Source organism: Bubalus bubalis, chromosome 12 (assembly GCF_019923935.1).
Source record: "Bubalus bubalis isolate 160015118507 breed Murrah chromosome 12, NDDB_SH_1, whole genome shotgun sequence".
Classification (NCBI taxonomy): Eukaryota; Metazoa; Chordata; class Mammalia; order Artiodactyla; family Bovidae; genus Bubalus; species Bubalus bubalis.
The window spans coordinates 59,882,005-59,896,902 of record NC_059168.1 but is presented as its reverse complement, the minus strand read 5'-3'; the positions used below and the strand labels follow the sequence as shown (position 1 = coordinate 59,896,902).

Genomic DNA, 14,898 nt, shown 5'->3' with positions numbered 1-14,898 from the left:
ACTATCACTTCCATTTCGATGATTTTAATTATCTTCTAATAGCTATGCTCCAGTTTGAATTTGAATGTAGCCTCTATCTAGTTGGGCAGAATAAGGTTGAGTGCTAACCGCACCCCCCCATCCCCCCACTGCACCCCCCAACCCCTCCCCACCATGGGTTTGCTGCATGCTAACTTTTTCCACTTGGGGAAGGGCTGCCTCTTAGGTCTATGCTTCTGTTTCCTCACCTGTCTTTGTAGGGCTGCCTATATCTTCAACTAAACTACAGGCAAACATGCTTACAAGCATTGCTCAGTTTATTAATAAACTGGCATAATGTTTGAAGATTTAAAAACCTGAAAACCAAGATCCTGAAAAAGGGAGTAATAATAATTCTTGGGCTCCAGAATAAAGACTCTGCTAAGAAACAATCTGAAATGTCGAAAAATAGGAGAAAGATTAAAATTAAGATATTAATAATGACTACTTTGTTGGGAACCTACCATGTATCAGGTATTTTACACATATTGTATTTAACTCCTAACACTCCTGAAAAGTCAGCATTTTATCATTACTGAGCTGAGAAAGGTCACCTACCTCTAGTCACACTGCTAGTTTTTTAGAAACTAGAATCTGAATTCAGACTTGTTTAAAAAGCTCACATTCTTCTTTTTATATTATACTGCTATAGCAATATGATAAAATATTCAGTCAGTCAGTTCAGTCGCTCAGTTGTGTCCGACTCTTTGTGACCCCATGAATCGCAGCATGCCAGGCCTCCCTGTCCATCACCAACTCCCGGAGTTTACCCAAACCCATGTCCATCGAGTCGGTGATGCCACCCAGCCATCTCATCCTCTGTCGTCCCCTTCTCCTCCTGCCCCTAATCCCTCCCAGCATTGGGGTCTTTCCAATGAGTCAACTCTTCGCATGAGGTGGCCAAAGTACTGAAGTTTCAGCTTCAGCATCAGTCCTTCCAATGAACACCCAGGACTGATCTCCTTTAGGATGGACTGGTTGGATCTCCTTGCAGTCCAAGGGACTCTTAAGAGTCTTCTCCAACACCACAGTTCAAAAGCATCAATTCTTCGGCACTCAGCTTTCTTCACAGTCCAATTCTCACATCCATACATGATTACTGAAAAAACCATATCCTTGACTAGACGGACCTTTGTTGATAAAGTAATGTCTCTGCTTTTGAATATGCTATCTAGGTTGGTTATAACTTTCCTTCCAAGGAGTAAGCGTCTTTTAATTTCATGGCTGCAATCACCATCTGCAGTGATTTTGGAGCCCCCCAAAATAAAGTCTGACACTGTTTCCACTGTTTTCCCATCTATTTCCCATGAAGTGATGGGACTGGATGCCATGATCTTAGTTTTCTGAATGTTGAGCTTTAAGCCAACTTTTTCACTCTCCTCTTTCACTTTCATCAAGAGGCTTTTGAGTTCCTCTTCACTTTCTGCCATAAGGGTGGTGTCATCTGCATATCTGAGGTTATTGATATTTCTCCCGGCAATCTTGATTTCAGCTTGTGCTTCTTCCAGCCCAGCGTTTCTCATGATGTACTCTGCATAGAAGTTAAATAAGCAGGGGGACAATCTACAGCCTTGACGGACTCCTTTTCCTATTTGGAACCAGTCTGTTGTTCCATGTCCAGTTCTAACTGTTGCTTCCTGACCTGCATACAAATTTCTCAAGAGGCAGGTCAGGTGGTCTGGTATTCCCATCTCTTTCAGAATTTTCCACAGTTTATTGTGATCCACACAGTCAAAGGCTTTGGTGTAGTCAATAAAGCAGAAATAGATGTTTTTCTGGAACTCTCTTGCTTTTTCCATGATCCAGCGGATGTTGGCAATTTGATCTCTGGTTCCTCTGCCTTTTCTAAAACCAGCTTGAACATCTGGAAGTTCGCAGTTCACGTACTGCTGAAGCCTGGCTTTGCGAATTTTGAGCATTACCTTACTAGTGTGTGAGATGAGTGCAATTGTGCGGTAGTTTGAGCATTTTTTGGCCTTCAGTTCAGTTCAGTTCAGTCGCTCAGTCGTATCCGACTCTTTGCGACCCCATGAATTGCATTCAGGCAGCCCTTAAAATAATAAACATGATGACTCTATCCATTTTGAAGAAAATGGATAATGAAGCAAAATGTATGTGAAAAAGAAAAATGTAAATGAAGCATAATATAAAAACATAAATGTTCAATGATCCTAAAATCATTTATGAGAGGGGATTGAGACAAATTAAAATAGTTGCCACTTTAGAGCATATATATTGATAAACTTATACCTAAATATTTCACTTTGTGGAATTTTTATAAATATTATTTTAAAACTTTTGATTTTTCATTTCATTACAAAAAAATACAACTGATTTTTTTGTGTCTTGACCTTATAACTTTGCTAACTCACCAGTTCTAGAACATTTGTTGGGGTGGAGGACATAGATTCTTTGGAATATTCTTTGTAGATAATCAAATCATCTTCAAATTTCTTCCTTTACAATCCATATACCTTTTATTGATTTTTCTTGTTTCCAATGCCTAGGTCTTCCACAATGATGTTGAATAAGAGCGATGAGAGAGATAGCCTTGCCTTGATCTTAAGGGGAAGCAGTCAGCCATTCATTGCTGAGTATGTCAGCTGTACATTTTTTTGAGGATGACCTTCATTATGTTGAGAAAAGTCCCTTCTATCCCTAGGTTCCTGAAAGTTATTTTTTTAATCATGAATTGGAATTTAACTTTCTCAAATTATTTTTCTGCATCAATTAAACGGTCATGTAGTTTTTCTTCTTTAGTCTAGTAAGTTCACAGATTAAATTGTCAATACTGAACAACCCCTCCATTCCCAGAATAAATCTTGTTTGGTCATGATGTATTATTCTTTTTTTATATTACTGAATTCAATTTGTAAATATTTTGTTGATGATTTTTCTATGATCATGAGGGGCAATGAGCTGGTTTCCTTTTCTTGTAATATCTTTGCTTTTAAATCAGGATAACGATAGCCTTATAAAATGAGTTCAAGCTTTTTCTTTCTTCATGCCTCTCTGTTTTATGTTGGATGAGTTTTGGTAGTATTTGGTTTTTGAGGAATTGGTACATTCCATCTAAGTTGTTGCGTTTACATGTACAGATTTGTTCATACCATTCTCTTATTATCTTTTCAATGTGTGTAGAGTCTAGTAACATCCATTCTTTCAGTCTGGATATTGGTAACTTGTGTCTTCTCTCTTTTTTTTGTCAGTCTTGATAAAGTTTTATCAATTTTATTGATTCTTTCAAAGGAATGGCTTTTTGATTATAGATTTTCTCTACCTGTTTTCAACTTAATTTTTATGCCCCTATCTTTATTTTTTCCTTCTTTCTTCTTGTTTTGGGCGTATTTTTGCTTTTCTTTTTCTAGTTTTCTTAAAATGAAAACTGAGGTCAAAGATTTGAGACGCTCCTTCTTGTCTAATATAAGCATTTTAATGCTGTAAAATTTCCTCTAAGCACTGGTTTAGCTGCATCTCACAAATTTTGTTGGATTGTATTTTCTCTTTTAACTTCAAAACATTTTATAATTTCTTTTAAGACGTTCTCTTTGTCCCAGGGATTATTTAAAAGTATATTGCTTAATTCCAAGTGTTTTGAGAGCTTCTTGTTATCTTTCTGCTATTGATTCTATTATGTCAGAGAACATACTTTGCATTATTTCTAATTCTTTTAATTTATTATGACTTATGACCTAGGATATAGTCAATCTTGGTAAATCTTCCCTGGGCACTTGCAAACAATGTATATTGTGTTTTTGGGTGGAGTGTTGTATAAACGTCAATTAGATCTAACTAATATTCTTTAAAAAAAAATTCATTAGCACTATTATATTGCATCTTTACTTCTTGGATTCTTGATTACAATGATTATTAGGCAAATCCTTCCAAATTCTATTTGAATTACAGTAGTTTTAGAATGATAAATTTATAAGATTTGGTGTTCTTTTATATCTATATCTTCTATGTTCTTGTTGATTTTCTGTTCCCTAGTTTATATATTACCAAGAGAGAAGTACTGAAGTCCCCAACTATGATTGTTGATATGTATATTTCTTCTTTTACTTCTGACAGGCTTTGCTTCATGTATTTTGAAGCTTTGTGGTTAGGTACATAAACAATGTCTGCTTAATTAACTGACTTCTTTATTGTTGTGAAATAATCTTTACCCTGGTCACTTCCTTTGCTCTGAAGTCTACCTTTATGTTTTTGTTGTTGTTTAGTCACTAAGTCATGTCCCACTCTTTGTGACCCCACAGACTGCAGCATGCCAGGCTTCCCTGTTCTTCACTATCATCCAGAGTTTGCTCAAGTTCATGTCCACTGAGTTGGTGATGCTATTTCACCATCTCATCCTCTGCCGCCTTGTCTGATTGCAATATAGCCATTCCAATTTTCTTTTTATTAGAATCTTTAAAATATATCTTTTAAAATTCTTTACTATTTAATCTCTAAATCATACTTGAAGTGAGTTTCTCATATATAGCACATGTTGGGTCATGAATTTTTTTGGTCAATTTTGATAATTGCTGTTTTTTAGTTGGTATATGGGCAGAGGAGCCTGGCAGGCTACAGTCCATGAGTTGCAAAGAGTAGGCCACGACTGAAGCAACTTAGCATGATTTAGCACACAAGCACATATAGGTCCTTTACACGTAATGTAATTACTGATGTGTTTAAGTTTACGTTAACCATTTTATTATTTGCTTTCTGTTTCTTTTTTTGTTCCTTTGTTTTCCTTGTCCTGCCTCTTTTGCTCTTTATTTGTACATTTTTTAGTGTTCCATTTTAATGTTTTGAGATTTTTTTTTACTATATTTCTTTATCCAGATTTTTAGTGGTTGCTCTAGGGATTATAATATACATACTTAATTTTTCACTGCCTAGATAAAATCAACATACTACTCTAAGTGGATTATAAAAAGAATACCATCATATAGCCACACTTTTGTAGAGTATTGTAGTTGTCCTATGTATAACACCTCTATACAAAGAAAATCCCATCAGATATTATTATTTTTGCTTTCAACAATGAAACATACTTTATAGAACACAAGAGTAATTTTATATTTAATTTATGTTGCTCTTTCTTCATTCCCAATGTTCTAAGTTTCCCTTTAGTATCATATCTCTTTTGCCTGAAAAACTTCCTTTAGCAATTCTTTTAAAGCAAGTCCACTAGAAACAAAAATTCTCTTCATTTTCATTTACCCGAGAATGTCTGTTTGTTTTTTCCACTTTAATCCTAAAGGATTTTTCTTGCTGGATATAGAATTCTGAGTTGCATTGTTTTTTTTCAGCATTTCAAAATGTTCTGTTTCCTGGCCTTTATGTTTTTTAATGAAAAATTCATCTTCATTTGAATAATTGTTCCCCTATATAATACATGTTTCCCTCCCCTTTTCTGGATGTCTGGACAAAAATCTCTTTTGATAACTTTTCTTTGCCTTTAGTTTTAAGCAGTTTGATTATGATGTGTCTGGGTGTTCTTTGGGTTTATCCTTTTTATTTTAGATCTTTTAAATCATTAATTTTTATTGATCTACTTTCTTGCCTGGAGAATCCCAGGGCCGGGGGAGCCTGGTGGGCTGCTGTCTATGGGGTCGCACAGAGTCGGACACGACTGAAGCAACTTAGCAGTCAAGGTCATTAACTCTTTCTTTTGCTTTCTCCACTATGTCCTTGAAGCTATCTAGTGAACTTTTAAATTTGGTTATTGTATTTTTCATGTTTTTGGTTATTGTGTTTTTCTCCAATTTCCACAAGTGGAATTCGTCTATTTCATTGTTGAGACTTTCTATCTTTCCATTCATTTCAAGAGTGTCTGGAATATTTTTCCAATATCTACTTTAAAATCTTTGTTGGATAATTCCAAAATCTGTGTCCTTTTGGCATTGGTGTCTCTTGATTGTCTTTTCTCAATTTAGATTTTCCTGGTTTTTAGAATGCTCGATTTTAGGTCATAGCTTGGATATTTTGAAAACTGTGCTATGAAATACTGAGTCTTATTTAAATCCTATAAAAACGTTGATTTTTTTTTTGTTTGTTTGGTTTTAGTAGTCAATTCATCTGGCTGGGATTAGACTGTAAGTTTCACCAAAATTTCTAGGTCTTGATTTCAATATCAGTTATGTTTGCAAACACATTAGTGTTATTTGCATCTGTACTATGTTTGCCACCCAGTGGCCAAATTCCTGGGCAGTAATCTATCTTGTAAAATTAGTTCCCAAAACATTTGCTATGATGCGGAAGGTCAGATTCAAACATGCACAGCTTACCTCTATAGTTTTTCATGGGGGCTTGGGTGCTAGAGAATTGGGAAAAGAAATGAAAGAAATCACATGTGATTTCCCGTACTTTCTCTGCTTATTGGGATGCCCTGGTGGCTCAGGCAGTAAGAATATTGTTTCCTTTGCTGTGCAAAAGCTTTTCAGTTATAGTACGTTCCGTTTGTTAATTTTTGCTTTTATTTCCACTATTCTGGGAGATAGATTGAAAACGATATTGCTGTGATTTATGTCACAGAGTGGTCTGCCTACGTTTTCCTCTGAGTTTTATTAATATATATGTAATTATATTTAAGCGGTTTTTTTTTGCAGTTTGATATAAAATTTTTCATTTACAACAATACTCCAAGAATAAAAGAGCAAAAGGCTCTCTGATACCTACAAATTAAGAAAAATTTAAAACGATAATGAATAGTAGCCAATGGGTCACTATAACCTACTACAAAGTTTCCTTCACTTAATTTTGTAATTTAAGATAAACAGGTATTTAAGCCTGAAGAGTTACATAGATGGACATATCTTAATTTTTCCTTTGAACATCATTTACCAAATGGTCAGGAAATCTGGAAGCCTTACTGGGCTTCGAGGTCTCCCATGGAGGTATTACTCTCTCAAAACAGTATGTGATTCTTGTTCACTCTCTGGGACTTGAAACTAGACTTCTATAGCAAAGCTACTAATTTATCACCATAAAGTTAGGTACCTAGCCAAAGGGAGCGGTAGTGTTTGGGCTGTCGGTCCTTCCACTCTGGCTTTTCCGCAGGGCTTCCCTGCCCTACGCTACGCAGGCAGTGGCCCGCATGTGATCCGATCTTTTGGCCTGAGCCTCGCCTCTCACTCCTCGGCAGTTCTTCGCCTGCAGTGGGCCAGGCCTCAAAGGAAAGCCTCGCTGATTTATGCGCCCTGCTGGGTATGCGTATGTGAAAGATTAACGGCCCCCATTCCCGCGGCCAGGCCAAAATCACACCCCTCGCTCCTCCCAGTTCCGCGTCTGGAACACCCACATTGGCACCCGGGAAACAGTCCGGCTCGAGGGGAAGCCTTTGCGCACGCGCGCCATCCCGCCTCGCACGCCGCCCCGCCCCCAGCAGCGGCCTGGGCAGCCGCGGGCCAATCAGTGTGTACCTCGCCTCCACGTCCCACGCTGCGCTGTGCCCCGTCCACCTTTCTCGGCAGCAGCAACACACAATAGTCGGCTAGCGTTGTTGACGCTGGCAGCGTTCTTGTAAATCGTCACCCAGAGAAACGGCCTTCCCCCGCGGCGGCCTCTAAGCGCCTCCAGAATGACGGGAAGAGGCGGGTGGATGGGAGAAGGGGAGCCTTTCATTTTCAGGAAAAACTTTAACTCTGCCGACCTCCCCCGCACCCCTCTCAGGATAGAAACGTCCTGACTGCACTGATAGGTGTTGTGTTAAAGGAAAGAGATAAATAGTTTTCAAACGGTAACACTTTCTTCCTTGAGAGGTAATGCGGGTACGTCCATACCCAGAATCCCCGAGATCTCGCGTGGCGTGTTTCCGGTCGCTGTGCTCTCGCCTAAACAGTAGGGCGAGGCTCGTCGGTCTGGGAACTTTTCCCTCAGCTCCCGCTGTAGCAGGATCGTCTCACCCGAGGCCCATTTACCTCCGCAAATTAAGTGTCCTTGTAGTCTGTGATTGTAAGAAGAATACTGCTTTTTTTTTTTAATGCCTGCTCCCTGCAAAACTGTCTAATAGTAAGTACATAAACGTATGTAAAAGAAAAACCCACAATCTCGTCACCCAGAAATAACGTATTAACTTAGTTCTGTATAAACTTAGAGTTTTCATACATACACATAAACTTTTTTTTCTTAATAGGAAAATATGAGCATATTCTGTTTTCCATATGCCTTATATCTTTCCAGATAAAATAGGTTACATTAGCGTTTTTAATGGCTGTATGGATTTAATGGCTATATGGATATAGTATTAATATGTTCAATCAGTTTCTAGATTGTTGGACTTTTAGGGTATTAACAGTTTTTCAGTTGTGCAAACAATACTAGATGATTATTATACATAAACCTGTACATATCCCTGATTTTCCTTAACATAAATTCATAGAAATACATTTACTGGATCAAAGGGAATGCGCATTTAGAGAGTTCTATATGTTGTTACCAGACTCTTCCCTTGAAAAGTAGTAGTTTTCCACCAACATAGTGGGTGAACGATAGCTAGGTGGTCTTCTTGCAGATCTTGAGTATTGTTAATCTTTGTGAACTTTATCACCTTAAAAAATATCTCTTATCACCTTTTCATCTTGTTTTAATTTGCATCTGGTTGACCAAGTGTAAAACTGAGCATCTTCCATATATATTGGCTCTATTTTTGTGAATTGCCAGTTCATGATTTCTGCCTATCTGGAATATTAATGTGTTTTTTTTTTTAATTATGAGAGCTTTTTGTAAATTAGGAATATTAACTTTTGTCTGAATGTAATCACAAATATTTTTACCTTTTTAAATTTATCTTTTATAATATAGCTTGTGGTGTTTATTTGCTGAGAAGTTTTTCTTGTCTTCTTTTTCTGTGTATGGCTTCCACCCCCCAATAAAACTTTTATTGAAGGAAAAAAGGCAGCCTAGGGAAAATAACATATGATGCCAGATGAAACTAAAATAGCAAAGAATACAATTCATTTCTAAATTATTTGTACATTATCAATTTCAATTAAAATGCAAAAAAAGATACTTTATAGATAGAGCTCAAGAAAACAATACTAAAATTCACTTAAGAAAAACTACATGTTTGTAACTTTAAAAGAAAGTTATTTTAAGAGAGGAGAGAGAAGCAGAGTGAAGAATGGACTATGCCAATGATGTGTGGGCTAAGTAGAAAGACAAGAGGTACAAGAAAAGTACATGATAAGATTATATAAAATATATAACAAAATTGTATGTGTTCAATTTTGTATTATGTAAAAATTTTACATAGAATTAATCAGAAGCAGAATCCATGCTACTGCTAAGTCACTTCAGTCCTGTCCGACTCTGTGCGACCCCATAGACGGCAGCCCACCAGGGTCCTCCGTCCCTGGGATTCTCCAGGCAAGAACACTGGAGTGGGTTGCCATTTCCTTCTCCAGTGCAGGAAAGTGAAAAGTGGAAATGAAGTCACTCAGTCGTGTCCGACTCTTCGGGACCCCATGGACTGCAGCCTACCAGGCTTCTCCATCCCTGGGATTTTCCAGGCAAGAGTACTGGAGTGGGGTGCCATTGCCTTCTCAGAATCCATAAATAAGTGCAAATGAGTAGAAGTTAAAGCTGATGGGGTTGTTGTGAAGAAAGACATTTTTAGGTAGGTCTTTTCTGTTTCCAGCTTTAATGTCATGCTTACCTGTGTATTTTCTTTTAACATTTTTAGATATCTTCTTAAAAATAGTTCAGTATTTAGTCCTTCTGAAGTTTAGTTAGGAGGAAGAAGGGAAGAATCTAGCATGATTTTTTTTTCCCCCAAATGACTTGGTTGCCCTACACTATTTATTGAACACCACCCAGTCTTCTCTCTGATTTAAAATTCTACGTTTATACTGTACTAAATTTCCACATATACTTTATTTTCTATTCCATTGACTTGTTATTGGATAATAATATTATTGTTTTAATATACTTTTAAATTATTTTTAAACTGCTGGTAGGGTAAATCCATGGTTAATAGTCTTCTTTTTTGGAATATATTTTTAAAGAATTGTTTCTTTAAAAATATATTTGATGTATATAAAAGAAAATTTTGTCATATACGTACATTAAAAAATATAATGTGAAACAACCATCGTAAGATCTATGACATGAGCTTGCATCAGTCTATATATTCTTACCATTCTACTTATGCCATCCTCTCCATAGATATTTCTTCCATAGTAACTTTAAAATTGCTTTGTCAGATTTAAAGAGTTGTGATTTTGATTGGACTTGCATTAATTTTATAGATTAATTTAGGGGAGATGGGTATCTTTATAAAAATAATACATAAGTAGTTTTTAACTGAGTGCTTTCTTTGTGTTCATTCATTCAATCCCCACAGCAACCCTATTATCATCATCCTCATTTTACAGATGAGAAGACTGAAGCATAAAGAGATTGAATAACTTGTTGAAGGTCAAGCAACTAATTTGACTTAAAGTCAAATTCAGGCAGTTTGGTCCCAGAGCCTGTGCTGTTAACCTCTTATGTTGTATTGCCTCTCCACGGTATGCAGTCTGCTCATGTATAAGAGACATGCCATTCAATTTGCCTGCACCACTTCCTCATGTTCCAGTCTTTATCTTTTGTTAGTGAGCAGGTACCCACTTAACCCTCTTCCTTCCCCTACCATAGCTGATTGGACCAGGAGTAGGATTCAAACTGGCCCAATCAGATTCTCTCTTGAGAAATTTGCAATTAGTCTTACCTGGTCTCAACCTAGAAAGTGATGACACTAGCACGTAAGGGAGGGAGAGATGTCTGACCCACATGCAAGTGTATAGACCAAATAGGCCTGCAGAGAGCGACAGATAGCGAGCAGAAGAGCTACAAAGCCCTGGGTTCCCAGAAGTGAGTGGTAGAGAAGTTAGTTGCCTGGGGTTTTGGAACTTTCCGGGTCCTGGTTTGCCCTACTAAACCTATCTACACAAGGTACTACTCTGCAAATAAACTTCTCTTTCAATTTAAAGTCACCTAAATGATTCCTCTTCCTTTTGAAACCAAATATGCTGAATAGAAGTACGTGGCCCTCTGTTTACCCAAGCTTTCTTTTAATGTTTCCCAGTGGCATTTTCTTCATAGATCCTATATGTTTTTTGTTCAGTTCATTCCTAAATTTAAGGTGTTTTTCCTCTTTACAGTGATAAATCTGTTATTGTTGTCCCCTTTACATTTTAATCTACAAAAATTCTACTTTCATCAGTTGAGTCTGCCAAATGTCAATGACTTGTAAATGTGGCATTAGCCTTTGAGATGGATTTCAAAATGATATGTTTCCCACAAGGCATTTTTTTTTAGTTCTATACTTTCAGTTATGCTGGTGATGATTCATTTGAGGATGATGATGATTCATCTGATGGTAGTGAGCCACGAGGATCCCAAAGAAGTATAGAGTTTCCTTGATTTAAAAAGAAAGTATCATATATGAATAGAAACATTGAGTTCCCAACAGTATTTAGCTAATGTTAGATAAAATGAAGAAACTTTTTTTTGGCTGTGCCATGCAGTTTGTAGGATCTTAGTTCCCTGACCAGCAATTGAACATAGGCCCTCAGCAGTGAGTCAGAGTCCTAACTGCTGGACCACCAGTGAATTCCTGAAAACTATTTTTATTTTTTTCTTTTTTAAAATTTTATTTTAATTGGAGGCTAATTACTTTACAGTATTGTGGTGGTTTTTGCCATACATTCACATGAATCAGCCATGGGTGTACATGTGTTCCCCATCCTGAACCCCCATCCCACCTCCCTCCCCATCCCACCCTCAGGGTCATCCCAGTGCACCAGCCCTGAGCACCCTGTCTCATGCATCGAACCTGGACTGGCAGTCTATTTCACATATGATAATATACATGTTTCAATGCTATTGTCTCAAATCATCCCACCCTCGCCTTCTCCCACAGAGTCTAAAAGTCAGTTCTTTACATCTGTGTCTCTTTTGCTGTCTTGCATAGCGTCATTGTTACCATCTTTCTAAATTCCATATATGTATGTTAATATACTGTATTGGTGTTTTTCTTTCTGACTTACTTTGCTCTGTATAATAGACTCCAGTTTCATCCACCTCATTAGAACTGATTCAAATGCATTCTTTTTAATAGCCGAATAATATTCCTTTGTGTATATGTACCACAGCTCTGAAAACTCTTTTTATTAAGACCAGTCTTTCAGATACAAAACGATAAAACAATCAGTTCAGTTCAGTTCAGTCACTCAGTCATGTCTGACTCTTTGAGATCCCCTGGACTACAGCATGCCACGCCTCCCTGTCCATCACCAACTCCCAGAGTTTACTCAAACTCATGTCTATTGAGTCAGTGATGCCACCCAACCATCTCATCCCCTGTCATCCCCTTCTCCTCCCGTCTTCAATCTTTCCCAGCATCAGGGACTTTTCAAATGAGTCAGTTCTTCATATCAGGTAGCCAAAGTATTGGAGTTTCAGCTTCAGCATCAGTCCTTCCAATGAATATTCAGGACTGATTTCCTTTAGGATTGACTGGTTGGATCTCCTTGCTGTCCAAGGGATTCTCAAGAGTCTTCTCCAACACCACAGTTCAAAGCATCAATTCTTGGCTGCTCAGCTTTCTTTATAGTCCAGCTCTCACATCCATACACGACTACTGGAAAAACTATAGCTTTGACTAGATGGACCTTTGTTGGCAAAGTAATGTCTCTGCTTTTTAATGTGCTGTCTAGGTTGGTCATAACTTTTCTTCCAAGGAGCAAGTGTCTTTTAATGGTGTCTTTTTCATGGCTGCAGTCACCATCTGCAGTGATTTTGGAGCCCCCCAAAATAAAGTCTGTCACTTTCCATTGCTTCCCCATCTATTTGCCATGAAGTGATGGGATGGGATGCCACGATCTTAGTTTTCTGAATGTTGAGCTTTAAGCCAACTTTTCAGTCTCCTTTTTCACGTTCATCAAGAGGCTCTTTAGTTCTTCGCTTTCTGCCATAAGGGCAGTGTCATCTGCATATCTGAGGTTATTGATATTTCTCCTGGAAATCTGGATTCCAGCTTGAGCTTCATCCAGCCCAGGATTTCTCATGATGTACTCTGCATATAAGTTAAATAAGCAGGGTGACAATATATAGCCTTGATGTACTCGTCTTCCATGTCCAGTTCTAACTGTTGCTTCCTGACCTGCATACAGGTTTCTCAGGAGGCAGGTCAGGTGGTCTGGTATTCCCATCTCTTTCAGAATTTTCCACAGTTTGTTGTCATCCACATAGTCAAAGGCTTTGGCATAGTCAATAAAGCAGAAATAGATGTTTTTCTGGAACTCTCTTGCTTTTTTGATGATCCAGCGGATGTTGGCAATTTGATCTCTGGTTCCTCTGCCTTTTCTAAAACCAGCTTGAACATCTAGAAGTTCACAGTTAACATACTGTTGAAGCCTGGCTTGGAGAATTTTGAGTATCACTTTACTAGAGTGTGAGATCAGTGTAATTGTGTGGTAGTTTGAGCATTCTCTGAGGTTGGAAGGAGAACTGACCTTTTCCAGTCCGGTGGGCACTGCTGAGTTTTCCACATTTGCTGGCATATTGAGTGCAGCACTTTCACATCATCATCATTTAGGATTTGAAATAGCTCAACTGGAATTCCATCTCCTCCACTAGCTTTGTTTGTAGTGATGCTTCCTAAGGCCCACTTGACTTCACATTCCAGGATGTCTGGCTCTAGGTGATGATCACACCGTCATGAGCAGCGCTTGCATGAGACCTTTTGAGGGAGGTCACCATTGCCATCATCTTCATTACCTCCACCGTAGTTTGGCCCCAGGTAAATAACGGAGGGAACACAGCCCCACCCATCAACAGAAAATTGGATAAAATAGTAGGGGACATTATTTGGATAAATATTTCAAATATAGTAGACAAAAATGTAAGGGTTAGAGAAATTGACTTCTCATTCTTAATATAGTCAAGTAAATTTGTCCAAACCCTCTGGGTCAAGTGTGTTTCAGAATTCAAAATTGTTGGGATTTTAGGCAGGAATATAGTGTATATACCATATTTTCTGTAACACTTCAGTGGGGTCTAGAGCAGCATCTTAAAATTAAACATCAAACATGCCACAAAAAATGCGTTAGTATTAACACTAATTTGGATAAAGCTATATAACCTATATAGTAACCACATATATGTTCAGGTAAGATTTTGCTGCTAAATGAATTTGACTCAAACTTGTGAAAAACTTTAGGTTTCTAAAGATTTTTTGGATTTTGGAATTTTAGTAATAGTCTATAGATCTGTACAAGTGAATATGTTCTGATTTCAACATCTGGTGAGCACTGGGGGTCAATTACAGTGTTCTTTGAAGTCCTGGCTGGGTTAGATAGTCTGTGGTTTGGGTGTTTAGTCTGAAGGCAAGAGAGTACACTTTTAGAAGAACAAAATACAGACTTTGAAGTAATTATTGAAAAAATAATGTTTAAAGTACCTTAACTTGCATTTTTAACCTTTGTCATCAGTCATTATTTCAATGTGTGGTATATTTTTTTGGTTGAAAAGAACTGCAATAAACAATAATACTTTCTATAAAATCTTAATATTAAAAATTGCCTTAAATGATCCTTGGTGTTTTCATCTTTTATTTCTAGCATATAGAAGCACTTCCTTCTAAATATCCTATGACTGTAAAGATACTATTTCAGTTGAGTCTTTTAAGGTGTCAAAATTAAGGAACCTATTCAGTCATCATATACATTGAGTACTTAGTCTGTATCAGACTGTACTAAGTGCTGAGAATATCGTTTGGCGGAAAAGAAGCACACATAAATAGGACATTATAATATCCTGTGATAAGTGATGTGATAGGGTAAGTACAGTGTACCATGAACACCATGTTCTAGGGTAAGGGAAGGACTAGAAGTTAACCAAGAAATTAGG

At 37.5% G+C, this 14,898-nt stretch overlaps 1 long non-coding RNA gene across 1 annotated transcript; it reads left to right on the top strand.

Annotated features, from left to right (window-relative positions):
* The first annotated feature begins 9,437 nt into the window (after nt 1-9,437).
* LOC123328538 lies at nt 9,438-10,975 on the top strand. The gene is made up of 2 exons (XR_006543422.1): nt 9,438-9,622; nt 10,380-10,975. It is a non-coding gene; the product is annotated as an uncharacterized LOC123328538 (long non-coding RNA).
* The last annotated feature ends 3,923 nt before the right edge of the window (nt 10,976-14,898 follow it).